Here is a 23,299-nt window from a genome sequence, read left to right on the forward strand (position 1 = left end):
GATGTAGTGAAAATAAGGGCCATATGCACCCCAATGTTCATAGCAGCAGTGTCTGCAATAGCCAAACTGTGGAAAGAGCCGAGATGCCCTTCAACAGATGAATGGATAAAGAAGATGTGGTCCATATATACAATGGAATATTACTCAGCCATCGGAAAGGATGAATAGCCAACTTTTACCTCAACATGGATGGGACTGGAGGAGATTATGTTAAGTGAAATAAGTCAAGCAGAGAAAGTCAATTATCATATGGTTTCACTTATTTGTGGAATATAAGGAATAACATGGAGGACATTAGGAGAAGGAAGGGAAAAATGGTGGGGGGGGAATTGGAGGGAGAGATGAACCATGAGAGACTATGGACTCTGAGAAACAAGGTTTTAGAGGGGTGCGGGGGGGATTGGTTAGCCCGGTGATGGGTGTTAAGGAGGGCACGTACTGCATGGAGCACTGTGTGTTTTACGAAAACAATGGATCGTGGATCACCACATCAAAAACTAATGATGTATTGTATGGTGACTAACATAATATAATAAAATTAAAAAAAAACAAAGTGTATAACTTTCAGTTCTTTTCCTTGCCTGATTATCCTGGCTAGATCCTTTAGTACAATGATGCATAGTTTGGTGGAAGAAAATACCCTTGCCTTGTTACCCATCATTAGGGGAGATCATTCAGTCTTTTATCTTTAAATATGAGTTTAGCTGTAGCTTGTTTGTTTGTAGCTTTTTTTTTTTTTAATCAGGTGGAGGAAGTTCCTTTCTCATGCTAATTTTTGAAAGGTTGTCACGATTAAAGTTAAATTATGCAAAAGGCTTAGTCTTCACATTTTGAGATGATCACGTAGTTTTTCTTTAGCTTGTTGACATGGTGAATTGCAGTGGCTGATTTTTTGAATGTTGACTGAATCTTGCATTCCTGGGATAAGCTCCATATAATTATTTTTAGATTGTCCTGAAAAGATTTAAAAAAGTCATATATAATTCCTAGACTATAAAAAACATATCTATACAGTAGTATTTTAGAAAACTTTTTTCCATTTTTTTAAAGATTTTTATTTATTTATTTGAGAGGTAAAGAGAGAGAAAACACTAGTGGTTGGAGGAGCAGAGAGAGAGGGACAAGCACACTCCATGCTGAGTGCAGAGCCCAAGATGATGTGGTGATCCACATGACCCTGAGATCATGACCTGAGCCAAACTAAGAGTCAGATGCTCCACTGATTGAGCCAACCAGGTGCCCCCCATTCTATTTTTTTTTCTCTTTTATCGTATGTTAGATTCTAAAATTTTCACCTACATATTTAACTGGTGTTAAATTAATTAACCAATTAAGTGTTATTTTAGTTTTCATACAAGACTGAGGGAGATCTTTGTTCTAGGCATCACTAGAAATTTAAAATAATATGGGTCAATAAATATTCAACAAGGTGGAATTTAATCTTATTGAATGCAGTGATAACAATGACATTTGGGATATCACTGATGGATATGATTGATGGCTGGGGGATACATGACAGCAACTCAGGATAAAGAGCAATTATCTCATCTTCCTTTGGGGGATGGGAGGGGCCTATGTGGCAGATGACCTCACTGGTGCTTACCAGAAAATTTCTGACTGGCTGGTTAAGACTATTCCTGGGGAAGGTTGAAACTGTAATTACGTTAGGTATTAAGCTCTAATTTGGTGATATGGACCTAATACAAGTGACTTCATTGGGCACCTATGGTTTTTGTTCTGTTTTCTTTTAGTTTTTTTGTTTTGTTTGTTTTTAATGGCAATTATTTTTCTTTTGCATCTGTTGATATTAAAAGTTAAGTAATTTTCTATGTCACACAGCTAATATTATGGATAGAATTCAAACTTGATTATTTTGTACTTCATAGACCATGCTAGAATTTGAGCATTGAGAAGGAAGGTGGGGCACATTGTTTGAGATCATACCAGAAACCCCTCAGAACCTGAGCAATAGCTACCTATCTATAGGGGTTTGAGCTTGATGGTCTTATGTGTGAAACAATGAGACAAAAAAAGAAAAAAAAAACAACTGTGGAGTTTATGTAAATGTCACAGAAACACATAAACAGAGGTTCTACAATGTTCTAAAAGGAAGAAAAAAAATTCAAATGAGGCAACACATTAGGATATTTGGTTCTAAGTTAATTTCTACTCATCTCCTCTCAAAGGTATGATATATTGCCTTGGGTTGTTCCTATAATAAAATTGGGAAATATTGCAGATTAATAGTAGATTAACATGGATATTATGTAAAGAATAACTTCCTTGGATTGGTGAGGATAAATTTGTTTGCCTATATCCATGGTCCTCAAATTTAAGATGCGCTTCAGAATCACCAGGAGGCTTGTTAAAACTGATCACCAGGCCTCTTCCTCAGAATGTGTGATTCAGTAGGACTGTAGTGGGTCCTAGAAATGTACATTTCTACAAGGTCCCAGATGATGCTGATGCCTCTGGTCCTGAGATCAACTTTGACAACCACTGGCCTACCCTATATCATTTCAGCTGTAATCTTCTCTCCAGAACTAGGAATCAGGACACCTAATTTCTGCTCACCGTTCCCTACCTACCTTTGTGGTCATGGGAGAGTTACTTAATCTCCCTAGGTCTTATTTTCTTTTTATCAAAACTGTGAGTATGGACTAACATTCCCTACAGCTTTATAGCTGATTTTTTAAAATTTTATTTATTTTTAATTTTTTAAATAATTTTTGTTTCATTTTTCATTTTTTATGATTTTTTTCATTTTTTTCATAAGTCTAAATCTTTCCTGTGGTTCCTTACTATTGCCTGATTTGAGAGCAATTCATTTATTCATTAATTTATAAAATACTGAGACCTACTTCATGTTGGGCATTGAAATATAAGATGAATGAATTATTCTTGTTTTCCAGAAACTATATCTAATTATACAGATCTCCAACTTCACTATACATCAGAATCACTTAGAATTAAAGACAACAAGGCCTTTCCCGGGGAGATTCTTATTCATTAGGTCTAGGCAGAGCTTTGGTACCTAATTAGTCTCACAAATGATTAGGCTAAGTAGACAGTATTAGGAATTACTGATTTAGAGGAGGAGATAGGCACAGGAAAGAGGTGATCATAGTGCAATATGACCGGCACCAAGAAAAAAGCCTGCATAAGGTGAGGAAGCCAAGAGAAACAGCTTCATTAATTCCCTTTCTTTCTCCTAGCAGTTCAGTTACCCTTTGCTGACAATAGAATCTTGAGGAAGCTCTGTTCTCAGTCAGATGACAGTGATCACAGCAAACACATTGGAATTATACATTAGAAATTGGGAACCTTTATGGGGCCACTACTCTGCAATTATTCTCCCTAGATTTTGGGCAAATTGTTCCACCTCTTGAGGCTCAGTTCCTCCATCCCTGAAATGAGAGCACTGGAATTGGTATCATCTGAGATGCCTTTCAGTTCTCAAAGCTTGGAAGTTTAGGGCTGAGCATATAGACATTGCAGATCGTTTCTCATGGTCAGCTCCAAGACAAGTTTCTGAAGTGGGCTTCTTTCCAACAATTTTCTTATTTCTCCCATAAGTGGATTCAGAGGAGGAGGAGAGCTGATCCAGTGGCTTGGAAGTCTGGTTCCTTAGAATCTTCCCATCAGTGCTTTTGTTCTTTGAGAAGATGATTGTGTATCTCTCTTCTCTATGTTTCAGTACCATATGCTTTCATGATGTAGGTTTCCTTTATAGCAGTCAGAAATAATCAAATAATCACTTGCAATGCCGTGCTTCCAGAGTATCCTCTTGACTAGTAAGTAAATTAAAAACAAGAGAATCCCGTTAAGGAGCCACTTCCTTGTGAGAGCTAAAACTCAGGATAATGTCAATTGAAATGCAAATGTTTCAGCTTAAACAGGCCAACAATTGCTCCCTCATTTACTCAAAAAAAAAAAAAAAAGAAAGAAAGAAAGAAATCTAGTCTACTCCAGCAGAGCTCTCTGAGATACGCATTTCTCAGAGTGATTAATATCTCTGACAGACCATTCAGCAGGCAATATGCAAGGAGCCAAGAGGCTTCAGAGAGTAATGCATTTCTGTTCAGCATGATTTTTCTCTTATAAAAATGAAGTTAATGTTATGCCATCCTTTTAAGTCTTTGCATGTTTTAATGCAAAGTGGTATATTTTTATGTTACCCTTGTCTTTAAAAAAACAGCCCATGTGTCTAGCTTGTAAAATGGTAATGATGGTGATTTCAAATGGGGGTGGGGGTTGGCATTGATTATGAAAAATTGGAAAAAAAAAAGGTTTACTATATGGTTAGAAAGTCCAATGGAATTTTAGTTGGATATATTAAGAGGTACATGGATAAATTACTGTATGGTTAGAAACAATATTTATTATTATTAATATTATTTTCACCATTGCAAATAAGGCCATGCAAGCACATAATACATTAGAGACCAGTATAATGTTCATGCTATTTAACCATCCTAACAACCAAGGGAAATAAAAATTATTGCACTTAGCTTAAAGATGAAGAGAATGAAGCACAGATAATTTAAATTCTTCATTCAAGGTCATGAAGGTTGTAAGTTGGATTCGAGTTTAATTCTCCTATCTGCATAGCAGCAGAGCTAGGAAAAGATTAAAGTGTGCAACCCAGAGATGCATCGTGTTTTGCTGGGTGGTAAACTATGACAAATAAGAGCATGAATTCTTCTGCTCATGCACTGATGCCAGCTTTTACTGTAGCTGTAATACACACCTGCCATTAGCAGAAGAACTAGCCTTGGCCCTCTTGACAAACAGAAGTTTGCTGGTGGCTTTTCTAAGATCCTTGTGAGAGTTTGGTGAATTGAGAGCTATATGAAGAGCTAATCCACACCTGGAACCCCATAAAGACAATTAATTATCTGAAGTTGTAAATGTAAACCATGTTCAAATGCATTGTCAAAGTTACCATCTTAACTAGTTAAATGTTTTCAGATGTCATCTTTCCCGTTGATGAGCATCACCCACAAACAGAAAAATTATCAAGGCTGGAAATAGCTCAGGGAAGTCCTCTTGGTTTTTCTGATGCCCTCTCTCACTTGGAAGATTTGTAGTCTCCTCAGACTAGGGCAGAACTCCTTTGCATACTGGCAGTTCTTCTGTCTTGCTTCACTTCTACATCCAGGCTGTCCAAGCTATGCTACCACTTATGTGGTATGTTAATGTATGTGAGAACTTTCTGATTTCTATGAACATACCTATTAAATGCAATATATTCACTATGGGACTCCTATTCCATTTTTGTGTCAGGCCAATACAGAATTCTTTCTAGCATCAGCACCACTGCTGCTCATATGCCTTCACTTGCTCGCTGCTGGGCTCCATGATGAGCTTAGTCAGATACAACTTGATTCGTCATCCTATTGTAATGAGTTTCCTCAAAAGCCTAAAAAGTGCCAACACAACACTATAGCATGCTGCTGGGGGTAATATTTGGGAGTCACCCAGTCACCTTTTATAGTTATTCAAATGACAAAATAGGCCATGTCATGTCAACCTTCCCATCAGTGGGTGCCCATCTCCTAGTAAAAATCATGATCTTATAATTAGCCCATAAGCCCTATGTGAATCCTGATGGTGTTCTCACCTTAGACTCCTTCTCCTCTCCCTGTGTTCACCTTGCTTTCAGCCACGCTACCCTCCTTGCTGCTCCTCAGAGGTCTTTTTTGCAATCTGTCACTTGTTCTTTATGTCTGGACTGTTTGTCTTCTATAAATCTACAGCAGCTGATTCTTTCCCTTCCTTTGTGTTTTTGCTTATATGATGTTTGCACAGTGAGGAATTGCTTGATGATCCTATCTAAATAGCAACACACACATAGACACTTCGCATTCCTTTACCCTCTCATCTACTATATTTTTTAATGTGTCAATTCATTCTTTTCCTCTCTGTCTCCTTTCACTCAAATAGGGTTCCTCTGGATATAGATGTAAATGGAGATATAGACATAGATAGAGGTGTAGACATAGACACAGACATAGGTATGTGTATCTGTATCTCTCTTATTTGTTTGTTTGCTGCTGTGTTCATTTGTTGTTGTTGTTTACTGCCGAGTTCCCAGGGTCTTGCTCAAGTACCTGGCACATGATCTCCTCAATATATAGTTGTTACATAAATGAACAGTTCCCTAAATCAACTCGATCCGGCCATTTTTCTTTGTCAGGAATGAGGAACAAGATGAAGAACAGGAGTTTCCAACAATCTGGATTAGGAAGCGGTTTTTAGTGTAAGGTTTCACTGATGGTAAGGTTTCTCATGTGATATAAACAGATTCTATTAATTGAGAAAATGCATAGTAACAACGAAGCTGTTTTTAATTTAGCAATTTAAATCAATCTTCACTTTATTAATCACAAAAAATATGACATATAATTTATTCTGTTTGGGTTACACAAGAGATTCTTCAGAACCTTTCTTACTCAGATGTATAGCTGTGAGGCCAGCAGTCCTCAACGTCTTGGAAACAGTTGGTTTCTTGGGCAAACATGACTGAATTTTGCTTCTAACTCCATCACCTCTCTAAACCTACCCATAATGTGAAACCAGTAATTCTCATCTCTTAGGGATTTTGGAAGGATAAGACATGATGGCAATCAACAGTGGCCTGCCTGGGCCTCCACCTCATAAATGGGAATTCTGTTAAGAAATAATGGCAGGAGTGAAGATCAACAGGATAGTGGGAAAGAGTGGGTTCTCCTTGAACATAGATGTTGGTTGAGCTGTTCCGAAGCAGCAGAGATGCACCAGTATTCCCAGATTGTACCTGATACTATACATTTAAGGCCAGTCTTCGCTTAAAGGTGGTAGAAAAACAAAACAACTGTCAGTTTTTAATCCTGTATGTCTCCATACAAAAATAACTACTGAATTAAATATCATTTTCTCCAACAAAGCGTTCAGCTCAATGTTTTATTTCTTAAATAATGAACAAGTATTATACTTGTTACTTATTATGTGCCTAGCATTTGTCTAGGCAGTGACAAGAACATGGTGCAGCACCTAGGGCACAGGCATTGGGATAATTTAGACCTGGGAGTGAGCCTGGCTTATGGTTCCTAGCTACACTGTCCTTCTGAGGTTACTTATGTACAACTCTGTTTTCTCATTCTTGGTATTAGAATAATTATTCATAGGTTATTTGTAAGGGTAAAAAATTGATATAAATAAAGCAAATTGTGAAAAATATAATGAAATAATTATGATATTAAATGAAAAGCTGCTAGCAATGGAGCTCAATAAAATACAAAGTAGTTTGTATAATTAACCGTAGAAAAATTACAAAAATGTTCTGAGCCAGAATTGTAAAAGGTACTACACATAACCATAGCAGTCTAAGAAAAGCATCATTAATACTATGTTTTACATCATTTTTCCACCAATATCATTTTACATTTCAAAAAATAATTTTTAAGTGCTTCATGACCTCTATTTTAAAGATGAGGCATAATGAATCAACCCCGTCTCTATTAGTAAATTCCTAGGCTGCTTTCAAAAAGTTGTCATTGTTAAAAGCTAACATTTTAATAAACTAATGACTTGATTGTTATTCTTTTGCTTATTACTTTTACATTAATATTATAGATAACTTTTCATTTTGTCTCCTATACTTGACTAATACTGATCTTGTGATTGTCCTAGGCCTATAGAACTGGTTGGGATTTGGTTCATGCTTTTGTGCTGTAAAAATATTCATTAATTAGAGTAATAAACTCTTTATTGAAGATATGGTAGAAATTTTTCCAGTCATTTATTGTCAGTGCTGTATATCTTTGACTGCCTTTCTAGTTGCTCCTGTGGTTTTTAGATTATTTGAGTTTCCATTTTTCCTGTCATTTAAGTTATATTTTCTTAGAAATGTGTCCTTTTGTCCAGTTTTTAAAAATTTGTTACCAAAGAGTTATACAGGTTACCAAATATTTTATAAACATTCTGTATCTTTAAGAATGTTCTCTTTCTTGGGGTGCTTGGCTGACTCAGTTGGTAGAGCGTGTGACTCTTTATCTCAGGGTCATGAGTTCAAGCTCATGTTGGGCGTGGAGCCTCCTTAAAAAAAAAAGTGTGCTCTTTCTCAGATTATGCTCATTTGTGCCATTTCCCTTTTAATTTTTTTTGGGGGGTACACATTATATTGACTTCTACAAATTTATCTTTTATTGAAGATGGATTTTGAGCCAAAGGACACTCACTATGATAATCCTGACATTAGTCTGGCCTATATTCCTCTTGGTAAAAACTCAGCTGTAGAAGCACATTCTATTACACAAGCTGAAAACAATTTCACCTTTCTCATCCCAATGTCTTTATTTCCCTGATGATGAGTGATATGGAGCATCTTTTCATGGGTCCATTGGCTATCAGGATGTCTTCTATGGAAAAATGTTTGTTCATATCTTCTGCCCATTTTTTGATTGCATTTCTTGGGTTTTCTTTGGTGTTGAGTTGTAAAAGTTCTTTATATATTTTAGATAATAACCCTTTATTAGGTATATCATTTAAAAATATCTTCTCCAATTCAGGAGGTTGTATTTTTGTTTTGTTGATGGTTTCCTTCACTGTGCAGGAACTTTTTATTTTGAGGTAGTCCCAATAGTTTATTTTTGCTTTTGTTTCCCTTGTCTCAGGAGACCAATCTAGAAAGAAGTTGCTATGGCGATGTCAAAGAAGTTACTGCCTGTGTTCTCTTCTAGGATTTCTGTGGTTTCAGGTCTTACATTTAGGTCTTTAACCCATTTTGAGTTTATTTTTGTGTATGGTGTAAGAAAGTGGTCCAGTTTCATTCTTTTGCATGTAGCTGCCCAGTTTTCCCAACACCATTTGTTGATGAGACTGTCGTTTCTCCATTTCATATTCTTGCCTCCTTTATCAAAGAAAATTGACCATATATCCATGGATTTATTTCTGACCTCTCTGTTCTGTTCCATTGATCTATGTGTCTGTTTTTGTACTAGTACCATACTGTTTTGATTACTACAACTTTGTAGTTTATCTTGAACAAATTTGGGATAGTGATACTTCCAGTTCTTTATTTTTTTTTTAAGATTGCTTTGGCTATTCAGGGTCTTCTGTGGTTTCATGCAAATTTTAGAATTATTTGTTTTAGTTCTGTGAAAAATGCCATTTTGATGGGGATTGCATTAAATTTGTAGATTGCTTTGTGTAGTATGGACACTTTAATAATATTTGTTTTCCCAATCCACAGGCATGGAATATCTTTCCATTTGTTTCTGTCATCCTTGATTCCTTTCATCAGTGTTTTATAGTTTTCAGAGTACATGTCTTTCACTTCCTTGGTTAAGTTTACTCCTAGGTATTTTTTTGTTTTTGGTGCAATTGTAAATGGGATTGTTTTCTTAATTTTTCTTTCTGTTTCATTATTAGTGTATAGAAATGCAACAGATTTCTGTATATTGATTTAGTATCCAGCACCATTATTGGATTCATTTATCATAATTCATTTATCATTTCTAGTAGTTTTTTGATGGGTTATTTAGGATTTTCTATATATATATAGTATCATGTCATCTGCACATAGTGGAAGTTTCACTTCTTTACCAAATTGGATGCTTTTTATTAGTTTTTCCTGTCTGCTGAAGCTAGGACTTCAGTACTATGTTGAAAAAAAGTGGTGAGGGTGGACGTTCTTGTCTTGTTCCTGATCTTAGTGGAAAAGCTCTTAGTTTTTCCCCATTGAATATGATGTTAGCTCTAAGTTTTTCATATATGGCTTTAATATGTTGTGTATTTTGTTGAGGGTTTTTATTCTGAATGGACATTATAATTTGTCAAAATGCTTTTTCTGCATCTATTGAAAGGATCATAAGGTTTTATCCTTCCTCTTGCTGATGTGATGTGTGATGTGGGCTGATTTGCAAATATTGAATCACCCTTGTATCCCAGGAATAAATCCCACTTGATCACTTGATTGTTGTGAATGATTTTTTTAATGTATTGTTGGATTCAATTTGTTATTATTTTGTTGATGATTTTTGCATCTATATTTATCAGTGATATTTCCTGTAATTCTCTTTTTTTGTAGTGTCTTTATCTGGTTTTAGTATCAGGGTAATGCTGGCCTGCTAGAATGAATTTGAAGCTGTCCTTTCTCTTCTATTTTTTTGGAATAGTTTGAGAAGGATAGGTATTATCTCTTCTTTAAAAGTTTGATAGAATTCACCTGTGAGGTTGTTTGGTCCTGGACTTTTGTTTGTTGGGATTTTTTTGATTACTGATTTAATTCCATTGCTGATAATTGCTCTGTTCAAATTTATTTTAAAGATTTTATTTATTTATTTTAGAGAGAGAGAGTGGGAGTGGAGGAAGGGGCAGAGGGAAAGGGAGAGAATCTGAAGCAGACCCTGAGCTGAGCTCAGAGCCCACACAGGGCTCAATCTCACAACCTTGAGATCATGACATGAGCTGAAACCAAGAGTAAGGCACTTAACCAGCTGAGCCACCCAGGTACCTTACTCTATTCAAATTTTCTATTACTTCCTGCTTTAGTTTTGAGAGGTTATATGTTCCTAGGAATTTATTTATTTCTTTTATGTTGTCCAATTTATTGGCATATCATTTTTCATAATATTCTCTTATAATTTGTATTTCTGTGGTGTCCAAGGTTTTTTTTTTCCTCTTTCATTTCTTATTGTGTTGAGTCATCACTCTCTCTCTCTCTCATTCTCTTTTTAAAAAGTTTCTATTTTATTTATTTCTGCTCTAATCTTTATTATTTCTTTTCTTCTGCTGATTTTGGGTTTTGTTTGTTATTCTTTTTGTAGTTCCCTAAGGTGGTAGGTTGGGTTGTTTGAGATTTTTCTTATCCTTCAGGTAGGCCTGTATTGCTATAAACTACCCACTTGGGTCAGCTTTTGCTGCATCCTGAAGATTTTGAACTATTGTGTTTTCATTTTCATTTGTCTGCATGTATTTTTTTTATTTTTCTTTGATTTCTTGTTTGACCTATTCATTATTTAGTAGCATGTTATTTAACCTCCATGCATTTGTGTTCTGTCCATATTTTTTCTTGTGGTTGATTTCTAGTTTCATAGAGTTGCGGTCAGAAAAGATGCATGGTATGACTATAATTTTTAATTTGTTGAGACTTGTTTTGTGGCCTAACATGTGATCTATTCTGATAATGTTCCATGTGCCTTGAATAGAATGTGTATTCTGCTGATTTAGGATGGAATGTTTTGAATAGATCTTTTAGTTCTATCTAGTCCAATGTGTCATTCAAAACAACCGTTTCTTTGTTGATTTTCAGACTGGATGACCCATCTATTTATGTAAGTGGGGTGTTAAAGTTCCCTACTATTATTGTATTAATGTCAATTTCTTTCTTTATGTCTGTGAATAGTTGCTTTATGTATTCAGGTGCTCCTATATTGGGTGGATAAATATTTATAATGTTGTATCTTCTTGTTAGATTGTTCCTTTATCATTTTTTAGTGTCCTTCTTTTTCTCTTGTTACAGTCTTTGTTTTAAAATCTATTTTGTCCAATATAACTATTGCTAACTTATCTTTCTTTTCACTTCCATCTGCATGATAAATGCTTTTCTATCCCTCCACTTTCCATCCACATGTGTCTTTATGTCTGAAATGAGTCTCATGTAGGCAGCGTATAGATGTATTGATGGGTCTTGCTTTTTTATCCATTCTAACACTCTATGGCTTTTGTTTGGAGTGTTTGTCCATTTACATTCAAAGTAATTATTGATAGGTATGTACTTACTGCCACTCTGTTACTTGATTTATGGCTGTTTTGTAGTTCTCTGTTCCTTTCCTCTATTGCTCTCTTTCTTATGGCTTGCTGCCTTTCTTTAATGATATATTCTGATTGCTTTCTCTTTACCTTTTATGTATCTATGACTGGTTTTTGATTTATGGTTACCATTAGGATTTTACACAACATCTTAAGCACATAGCAGTCTATGTAAAGTTGATGGTCACTTAAGTATTCTTGAATTCATTCTTTATTCCTCTTTCCCCCATGTTTTAGGTATATGGTGTCATAATTTACATCCTTTTATTTTGTGAATTCCTTGATATTTAGAGATATACTTAATTTTAATGCTTCTGTGCTTCCTACTTTTCTTACTCATATTTATGGTTTTTCCTTTCCCCTCAAAAATTCCTCTTTAATATTTCTTACAGGGGTGGTTTAGTGTATATGAATTCCTTGAACTTTGGTTTGTCTGGGAAACTCTTCATCTTTCCTTCCATTCTGAATGATAGTTTTACTGGATAGAGTAATCTTGGTTGCAGATTTTTTTCTTTCAGCACTTACAAGATATCATGCCACTCTTCTGGCCTTAAAAGTTTCTGCTGAAGAATCAGCTGATAGCCTTATAAGATTTCCCTTGTAAGAACCTTTTTTTCTTTTCTTCTTTTCTCTTGCTGCTTTTAAAATTCTCTCTTCATCACTACTTTTTCCCTCATTTTATTTACTATTTGTTTTTGTATGGACCTCTTCGGTTTGATTTTGTTTGGGGCTCTCTGTGGTTCTGGACTGGATTTCTGTTTCCTTCCTCAGATTTGGGAAGTTTTCAGTTATTATTTCCTCAAATACATTCTCTGCACCCCTCTCTCTTCTCCAGACGTCCCTATAATGTGAATGTTATTATGCTTGATGGTGTTGCTATGTTTCCTTAATCTATTTTCATTTTTCATTTCTTTTCTGCTGCTTTGCTTAATTGCTTTCTATTACTCTGTCCTCTAGGTCACTGATCCATGTTTATGCTTTCTCTAGTTTACTACCCATTACATCTAGTGTATTTTTAATTTCAGTTACTGGTTGGTTCTTTTTGTGTTTCATCTCTTTGTTGAGGATCTCACTGAGATCCTCCACTCTTTTCTCCAGTCCAGTGAGTATCTTTATGATCATGACTTTAAATTCTCTATCAGGCATATTACTTATCTCTGTTTTATTTAGTTCTCTTGCTGTGATTTTCTTCTATTTTTTTCATTAGGGAGATATTCCTCTGTCTCCTCATTTTGTCTAACTCTGTCATTTTGTCAAACTCTCAGTGTCTGTTTCTGTGTATTAGGAAAGTCAACTATGTCTCCTGCTCTTGAAAGTAGTGGCCTTATGAAGAAGAGGTCCTATAATGCCCTGCAGTGCAATGTCCCTTGTTCACCATAACCCAGCAATTCAGGGGTATCTCCTTTGTGTGTTGTGTGCACCCTGCTCTTGTGTCTGAGTCACTTTTCCCTTCAGACCAGTGGTTTGCAACGACTCTCTTTGCCTGTTGTAGGCAGGGTTTGGTCGATGCGGTGTTAGTGGGCCAGCCTGGGGCCACCTTGGGCTTAAGATGAGTTGGATCAGGCGGTTGCCAGAGATGCAGTAGCACTGAGCTGCAGGATGATTTCCCTGTGTTGTCTTTCCCTGAGTAGCTTTCATCAGTGTGCAGAGACTGCCATCAGACCAGATGTCTGCCCCCAGCCCACTCCTGGGCTGCAGTTGGACTGGTATGTGTGATTATCTCTTCCTCTCCCTAGGTCAGGAGTCACTTAAGAGTTGTGGTGGTTCCTGTTGGGGCTGCTTGCACACTGCCAGGCTTGTGGCACTGCTTTGGATGTGCTCCAGCCAAGAGTATAGTGGAGGGGAGAGAACCACAGGAGAACATGTGTGCCGATTGCCCATTGTTAGCAATGTTTGTGCAGTCTGTTGTAGGAGGGGACCTGGATTCACTTTCAAAAACTCCTGATAGAGGGCTGGAAGGGGGTAGCCCTCAGGAGAGTGCAGGGATGAAGGGCATGGTCCCAGCAAAGTCTGCCTTGGTCTGTAGGAGGGGCCCTGCAGCTACCTGGAACTGAAATGGGATGGGGATGGTTGGAGGGGACAGATCTGCATAAGAACATGGGAGCAGGTATGCAGTGTTAGCAAAGTTTTGGGGGGTCTGCTTGGGAGGACCTGGAGCCAAGACCTGGCTGGCCAGGTTTGTCCTCAGGAGAATGTAGGGGTAAGGCATGCTGTTGGTAAGTTAGATGGAGAATGTTCTTCCTATGCTGGTGTTGAGAGGAAGGAAAAGGTGCTGCAGGTGTTGAGAGGAAGGAAAAGGTGCTCACCAGCTCCTTTGTTCCTAGAGAAGTCTCCTAGAGATCCCTGCGCCTCCAGAACAGCTCTGAGATTAATCAACAAATCCTCCTCCTATTTACCTTGGGCATTTTTCAAACTGCTGCTTCTATGCTGTATCTCAGTGGGGTGTTTATTATGCTGTTTCTTTAAGGGCAGGGACTCAGTTTCCTCTCCCCCTCCTGGCTCTTCCAGAGTGAGCTCACTGATTTTTAAGGTTCCAGGTGTTAAGTCCAGCTGATTGTAAGAACTTGCTAAATTCAGACCTCTAGTTTTCAAAGCCAGATGTTATGGGGATACATCTTCTTCACGTAGCCGCCCTGGTATGAAAGTTTGCTCTCTCTCCTCTTTGCACCTACAGCATCCTTCCCTCCTGGGGACTGCCTGGAGGTCCGTTAAGCTCCCAACTGCATCTCTGCCCTTTCTACCTTCATTCATGTGGCCTCTTCCCTACATTTAGTTGTGGAGAGTCTGGTGTGATGTCTTTGGTTGTTTTCTGGTTTTTTTGCACTGATGTGGGTGTTATCTAGTTGTATCTGAGTGATGAGATGAGCTTAGGATCTTCCTACTCCACCGTCTTCCCTAGAAGTCTTATCTCCCTTTTTTAATTAATAGTACTTTACATTTTTCTACATTATTTTTCTTCTCAAAAAGAAAAAAAGACAATTTTAATTGTATGAATCAAATCTTCTGTATTGGATTTTGTTAACTTTGTTCTTTATGTTAAATTTTAATTTTTAAAAGAAAATTTTAATTTTTAATTATACATGAAATGAATGAATGTTTGTTATAACAAGTGCAGTAATGTATTATAATGTGTATATTGTCATTGCTTACCCTCTTCCACTGCCCTACTACCATACCCATTGCTAGCCTGATATGTGTCTTTTCAGAACTTCCTTCTTACTGTAAAAACTTACCTAAACATATATGCACATAAAACTTCAACACTAGAGGGCTCCTGGTTGGCTCAGTTGGTTAAGCATCTACCTTTGGCTCAGTTCGTGATCCCAGTGTCCTGGGATCGAGTCCTGCATCGGGCTCCCTGCTCATCAGGGAGCCAGCTTCTCTCTCTGCTCCTCCCTTTCCCCTGCCCTCCGGCTTATTCTCTCTCTATCTCTCTTTCTCTTCCTCTCTCTCTCTTTCTCGCAAAAATAGATAAATAAAAATACGTTAAAAAAAACAACAAACTTCAGTACTAGAATCTCAATGTGTGTGTATAAAATGTCTTATCAGTATGATGATACGAGATTTCTTACTCTTTCTATATTTAGATAATAGATGAATGGATTTCTTCACATGAAAGCTCCCTTGTATTTCTGTCACTTCATTTCTTTTTTTTTTTTTTAAGGTTTTATTTATGTATTTGAGAGAGAGAGTGAGAGAGAAAGACAGCACGAGCAGGGTGGGAGGAGCAGAGGGAGAGGGAGAAGCAGACTGCCCGCTGAGCACAGAGCCCGATTTGGGGCTCAATCCCAGGATCCTGAGACCATGACCTGAGCTGAAGGCAGACACTTAACCGACTGAGCCACCCAGGCGCCCCTGTATTTCTGCAATAAATCTACATTGGTTGTGGTATGTTACAGCTGTTGGTGGTGATGCTTTATTGGATTGCATTTGCTAGTATTTACATAGATATTTTTGTATCTGTATTTTAAGTGTTCTGAATACTTCTATTCAACCTGTTGGTGAATAAGGAATCCCCTGCCCTAAATAGTATGAGATGGCTGAATACACAGCACCTGGCACTAGACAGATAAGCATGGTAACAGTTTATTAGTCACATATACTCCCTGGAGGAAGAGGACACTGTACACCTCACAGGGCCACACAGGGACTGCACTCAGAAGAAAAGTGACTGAGCAGAGACCAACAGAGGCAGGCTTTATAGTAACCAAAGGGTGGAGAGACTCCACGTTCCATTGGGAATGTGTGCTTGGCCTTTTTGAAAAGTTTCATGGACTGGCAAGGAAATAAAACCCATTAGATTAAGGATTGGTAGGAGGCAGTTGGTAGGGCTGATAGGCAGACTGAGGTAGGGATAATTTCTCACTGGGTTGAGGCACATGTGGAGAGAGTGGGGGAACTCAGACTTTTGGAGAGTCCTGTGAGACTCAAAGATGTCAAGGCATCATTTGAAATTTTAGGTTTTACAATAAGTGAGATTAGCCTATACTTTATTTTTTATAATACTTTTAGCAGAATTTGGTAATAAATGTATGCAGGCTTTGTAAAATAAATTGAAGAGATTTCTAGAATATTTTTCTAGGATATTCTTTGAATATTATTTTAATATTAGAATATTATTATAGAATATACATTTTCTAGATTATTTAAAATAATGGACTCATCAATTCTTTAATGGAACTCAATTGTAAAACCATCTTACTCTAACTTTTTGAATGGCAGAATTACTTTTGTGATCACTTTTATGGAGGAATATTCTAGTTATTCTTAGGTTATTAGGAAATTAAAATTTTACTTCAAAATAAGTACTCTAGATTTTATATTTTTTACTCTAGGTTTTATTTTTTTGTCATAGAATTGCATGTGGTGTTTTCTTATTTTTATTTCTCATATATAACCAGGTGTGAAACTAATATAAAATATTTATTTTCTCATTCCTACTCATGTTTTTTAAATTCTTTTTTAATTAATCAAGGTAATGAAGGGTATTCTATTATATTAATCTTTTCTAAAGATGAGTTTCAATTTATCTTCAAATATTTATTCCTTTTTATTTCATTAATTTTAATATTTCTTTTTAGTTCTAATAATCTGTATCATTATGATTATATTGTTAATTTTCTAATATCTTAAGAAAGATTCAAAATTGATTTATTTATATCTGTGAGGTTCAATTCCCTAGATGCTGAATCTGAGATAGGAATTCTTGTGGAAGTGATTTTTTGAGGGAAAAACCTCTGTGGAAAAGTCCTTAATACTTTACCATTACGTGTGATGTTAATTTAGGATTAGGGTAGATCTCCTCTATCAGATTAAGAAAGCCCCCTTCTATTCCTTTGGATCTATTGCAATGATCACATGTTTTATCCTACATTCTGTTCAAATGGTGAATTATAATGATTGAATTTTGAATGTTGAATCAACCTTTGAATTTCTGAAATAAAACCTACTTACTCATTGTATATTTATTTTTTTCATATAGTGGGATTTGCATTGTGTTCTATGCTCTAACCAAAAGCAGAGACTGATGAGTATACTTTTAAGTGGTTGTAGTTCTTTTTATTATGGATATTATTGCACTTATTACTTGAGGCTTCGATGACCAGATTTTAAGCTTCTTCAGGGTAAAGATTGTTTTTAGACAGAATTTATTTGGTATCTTATCTTAGTGTTGGAGAAAAAGAAGTACAATTAGTACTGGCAGTTTGGCCAACCAATTTTGTTTTTGATTTTTTTTTCTGGAAGAGAGGAAAATGAGGAAGTGTTGCTCAATGGGTATAAAATTTCAGTTATGGGGCGCCTGGGTGGCTCAGTCGTTAAGCGTTGGCCTTTGACTCAGGTCATGGTCCCAGGGTCCTGGGATCGAGCCCCACATCGGACTCCCTGCTCCGCGGGAAGCCTGCTGCTCCCTCTCCTACTCCCCCTGCTTGTGTTCCCTCTCTCGCTGTGTCTCTCTCTCTCAAATAAATAAATAAAATCTTTAATTAATAAATAAATAAATAAATTAATTAATTAATTAAATTTCAGTTATGCAAGATGTTTACATATTAATTTAATCTTTTCAAGTTGCTATGAAAAGTTTTGTGTTTATTGTATACTTTTTCTTCTTATCCCAAAGCTTTTATACTTTCAAAAAATAAACTTAACATTTTCAAATATCTTATGTAAAGAAGATAAAAGTCAAAAGACCGATGATATCTGGCATTTGAAGTTAGAGACAGTGTTGGAATATTTTTTGTTTCATCTAAGTTAATTAGCAGCAACATGTATTTATCACAGGAAAAGCAAATACTCTTGCTTATTTCTTAAGGGTATTAATAAGTCCTAAGGAATTGTCCTAGAGCCTTTTCTACCCCAGATCATGGTTTTCATATACAGAAACACAAAATTAATTAAAGAGATTGATATTATACACTATTCTCTGTATCTTACTCACTTTCTTAATAAATATTTAATAAAAATCTATAAACTTCTTAAAAGCATATTCTGGCTACCAGAACAAAGATTAGAGTTTGCCAGGATCCTTTGGTTTATGATATGTACCTTCCCGCAGTCCAGAAAGGATGCATTTATTTTATTCAATGGCTTCAATATTTCACTTTTCCTTTTTTTTTTTAATCTTGATGGTACTCAGGTACCAGCACTCATCGTGACAATCTTTTGTTATAAAATCCAGACTGTGCTAAAAGGTATATGATTTTGGTAAGTGAAACTTATCATTTGGATATATCATAAAACTGCCAAGAATGTGCTAATGTAATATTTAATTTAGTAATTGAAAATAGCTAGCACTAAGAAATCTTTTATAAATAAATCATGACCATATATTTCTACATAATATTTACATATAAAAAGAGGAATAGATCTCCTATATTGCATCATAGATCACATGAACATGAGATTTATATTCCCAGTCCTTGTATAATTTGTAATTTCATGAGAAATGATGTAAAGAGGTTGATTGTAACTTGAGGCGATTTTGTGTACTTTCACAAATTATTCTATTTGTTTATATTTGTGGTTGTAATAGACTCTGGAAAATGTTTTTTTGTTTGTTTTTTGTTTTGTTTGTTTTGTTTTTTGTTTTTTGGGTATTTTTTGGGAGAATCTGCCTGAGAATATAGTGAATTGGAATGACTATACTGGGGCCTTTGCCTTCTAAGACCCTGAACTAGTTAGGAGAGTGTCAGCATCAGCTAAAGGGAGAAGAAATGGAGCCAACTCGTTCTAAAATTTTCCCAGCATTTCTGTCCCTTGAGTATACCAGAAAAGGGGCAAGTTTTATGAAATTATTAAGACCCAGTTACATGTTAAAAGAGAATCTGAACATATTGAGGGAGGATTTTTTTTTTTAAAGATTTTATTTATTTGACAGAGAGAGACACAGCGAGAGAGGGAATACAAGCAGTGGGAGTAGGAGAGGGAAAAGGAGGCCTCCTGCAGAGCAGGGAGCCTGATGCAGGGCTCGATCCCAGGACCTGGCATCATGACCTGAGCCGAAGGCAGATGCTTAATGACTGGGCCACCCAGGCGCCCCGAGGGAGGATGTTAACCTTGTGTCCTTTCTCATTGCTCTTGACTCAGTAGGTGCTAAGAAATATAGTTGATTGACAATGATACTAAATCTTCATTGTTTGCATTTATCCAATGTCTTTTCTGGCCCTAGGAACTCCAGTTTGAATTAGTTTCCCTACCATTTTTTCAGGAGTCATCATTTAACACTGTTGCAGTTTTCTTGGAGTAACACCAAAATAGAATGAATGATCCTTCTTTCACAGAAGGGATGGATAAGAACGTGGAGTGAGAACTCCTCAGGAGAGTTTGTAGCTGGCCGAAAGACAAAATGATACAGATTTCTGTCATCAAAGAGAATTCTTGATGGGTGTCTTGATGGGTCCAGTAAAAGTATTCATCTTTTATCTTTCCACTCCTAGGTCAGGAAGCATCTTTCTAAACTCTTTTGTCAGGTACTGTGCTTTTTATTCTGTTTCCCTCAAGATTTTTATCTTTACTTCCATTTGCTCTTCTTCATTTTTTTCTGGCTAAATTATATTTGTGCAAAATGGCCAATTAATATTTAATCCAACATTTCAAGTCCTGTTTAATTTTTTAAGAGTCTGTTCTTCTAGGTTTCTTACATAAGGACAGTTCTTTTCAGTAGCTATTAGTGAGCAATAATTAGCCAGAAAGTAGTACAGTGAGTATGAATATTTTATGGTAATTAAGTCCCTGGTCCTCTTAAAACATGAATGTATAAGCATTTATGAATGTATGGGTTGGATTATGAAGTACAAGGACCCAAACTAACCAAAGACAGATGGAGAACAGAGAGTGAGAAAGGTGTGTAAAGGAGAATCCCTAATTCTGAGCGGTGCTCAGGAGCTTTGGGAGGAGACATGTGGAATAAAAAGAGAAAGGGTGAATGACTATTGCAGTTGGTGTCATGAATGTGACAAGCATGTAGAAAGTACTAGAGATTTAAAAGAGAAATAATTTCTCCAAAGGACAAGGACAACATGATGCCATGAAAGAATAAATCTGATTTGATACTTTCTATAACAGAAGTTCTTGAACTGAGATCAATAGGCAACAGGAAATCCATAGCTCTGTAGGTTATTTCTACCACTTCAGAAACCATAACAAATCATACATTTAACAATGCCAAATATGTAGACATTAAAGATTTTGCTTTTTTGGAATTACATTAGTATGGCATGGTAAAGTGTCTTATATATTACTAATCAGAGTATTATTTAAGCAAATGAGTGATGGTGAGAAGTAATTCAAGAGGTAGTATACAGATTATGTTTTTCAGAAATTTGTTCTCCCTCCCCCTGCCATATTACATTTCCCAGCTCTTTGATTTTAGACTTATCTTATGATCTGTTTAGGAAAGGATGTCAGGAGATGAACATAGCAACTTAAAAATGAGTTTGTACAATTTGATACTCTCTAATGTATTCTGCCCTTTTCATGAGTTTAATGTGTTCTCACTGGCCTCTTGTTAGAAAAAGAAATGTTGGGAGTAGACCTGGCCTCAAATAGCTGTTAAAAGCTACCTAACTATGCCCACCATAAATCAAACAACACCAGTCAATCCACAAATACTTGAGGGAAAAACAATCCTTATTGTTGTAATGCCACTGAAATTTTGTTTAATTTTTTGTTATGCACTAAATGACAAATACAGCCAATGAATGCTAAGAGATCTGACTTGAAAAATAGATGAAGGAGCTTATTTGCTAGGTGAATATGTTTGGAGTTATTTATGAATAATGAGTATTATTTTGTAGGTTTCCAAGAAGAATGATTTACAATTCCCGTTTGGGTAGATCATTTAGTTGTATCAGGAGAGAATAGATTTTAAATCTGGGTGGTGGTGAAAGTTTAAAGAATGACAATGATAGAAGAAAGGATATTAATATACAAAGTAAAGATATACTTGAAACAATATATGACAGTTTTGCACTTATGTATGTATTGCCTCATAGCACCAAATTCACCCTTTATTACCTGCTCTGTAATAATAAAGTTGGAGCATATAAACAGTTTTCCTATATAGCTAACAGAATGTTAAGCATAGGAAGTAGAGGGCATAGGAAGGAAGCTGAAAAAGGAGGGTATTTCTCTTCTCTTCCTGGTTTTGGTTTGCTTCTCTTGGCTTCTTCTTTCTCCTGCCATGCAGCTGCACACCCAGAGCATATAGTCCCTTGGTAAGTTTACAGTTCCATTTTTGGCCTGGTCACCACCTTACCACAGTCTTCCCAAGAGGGACACTGTGCTCCCCAGGCCTTGGGCTACCCATTCAGTTAGTGCACTCGTGAGGCCTCGACTCCCTCTATATGTCTGTCTGTGTGTCTTGGTCAACCTGAATCCCATAGATATGTCAAAAAACACCTAATACAGACTCCATATACCTCAGGTCTCACACCACCCAGCCATTAAGCAGCACCTAAAGCCGTGACCGCTGTGGTGGATTTTCCCATGAGGATGGTCACCTGTCCCCTACAGGTTTCCTGCTTGAAAATCTCAGCCATGATTCTTACCACCTGGACAGCTGTTTCCTGTTTTCTTGGAAACTGCAAAGTAGCTCTGGCCCCAGAATTCAAGCCACAGAATTTTTTGACCATTGGTAAGTTGCCATCCTACCTGTTCCAACAAGGTCTGAAACATAGTCTTGAGGAAAATAACTCTAAGTTTTTTTTTTCTTGGATATTCTTCCTCAGCCCGGAGTATTTTTTTTTAGAGTTATCCTTGCCTTTTATTCTCCTGATATAGTTGATAATTCTTTACAATAAGATTTCCCATTTCAAATTACTGTGTGGTTTCTGTCTCCTGATTGGATTTTAACTGATAAAGAATATTGATGAATCAATTGTGAGAGGGAGAATGAGTGGTCAAGGGTGATTCTGAGATGGGGACTGATTAATGGTGGCACTCTTGACTGATGTATGAAGTAGGAGCCAGTACGGGAAGAAAATCAATTCCATTTTGAATGTGGACAATGTGAAGTACTTGTAGGGCATTCAGAGGTAATGGACCATCAGGCAGTGAGACAGCATAACTGAAGCTTGGTGAAGAGAAGACAGATAGGGGATATAGATCTATGAGTCATCAGCATTCAAGAGCAAGTTGAAATTATGAGAGAAGTGATCACCTAACCTACTGAAGTATGATGGATGGTAAAAGCAGAGACTCAAACACAAAAATCCATGGAAAACTAATATGTGAGAATTCCCAAGAGTAACTTAGAAGCAATCGTGAGAGGAAAGTAGACATTTTCTCAAGCATGGAGTGGTAAGTGATGCCAAATATAACAGCAAATTTTATTAATGTGAGGATGGAAAAAATACTAGATTTGGCCATTCAATTCGGTCAAGAAAAATTTTAGTTCTTTTCTAAGAATTGAAATTAAACCTACCATAAATTGAGAAGTAACTGTCAGGTGAGATGACAGAGAGTAGTTTTTCTTTTTTTTTTCTTTGTGATGTTTAAGTGGAAAGAGAAGATAAAACAATAACTTGCAGACCACATGGCATAGAAGGCAAAGGGGGATTTAGTTTTTTGGGAGAGAGTTTTAATCATGATTAACAGAGGAAAGGTGTTTGAGGAAGAAATTAAAGGTAAAAAAGGTGCAATAATCAATAGAACTTAATCTCTGGGAGACATAAAGTGTTGGGATAAGAACACATGTGGAGGGACTGGCTTTGAAATGAAGGTGGTACTTGATCCTTTGTGACTGCAGGATGTTTTTTGATGTATAAAGTATGTAATATTGGGCAGAGGAATTTAAAAATTGTTATGCTTAATGACTTAAATCTTCTCAATGAAGTGAAGTAATCCGAGATTGATGAAGTGGAAGAAAAATGTAAGGCTCTTTGAAGGAATTAAATGTACAATATGCTGAGGCGCTTAGGTTAGGAATTTGTGACTCATTAACATATAATAGTAACAACCAGCAGTGAAGTGTGTAGGTATGCCTTTGTATTTGTGTGTGTATGTA

This window comes from Leptonychotes weddellii, chromosome 3, assembly GCF_054177405.1.
Source record: "Leptonychotes weddellii isolate Sample4059 chromosome 3, ASM5417740v2, whole genome shotgun sequence".
Lineage (NCBI taxonomy): Eukaryota > Metazoa > Chordata > Mammalia > Carnivora > Phocidae > Leptonychotes > Leptonychotes weddellii.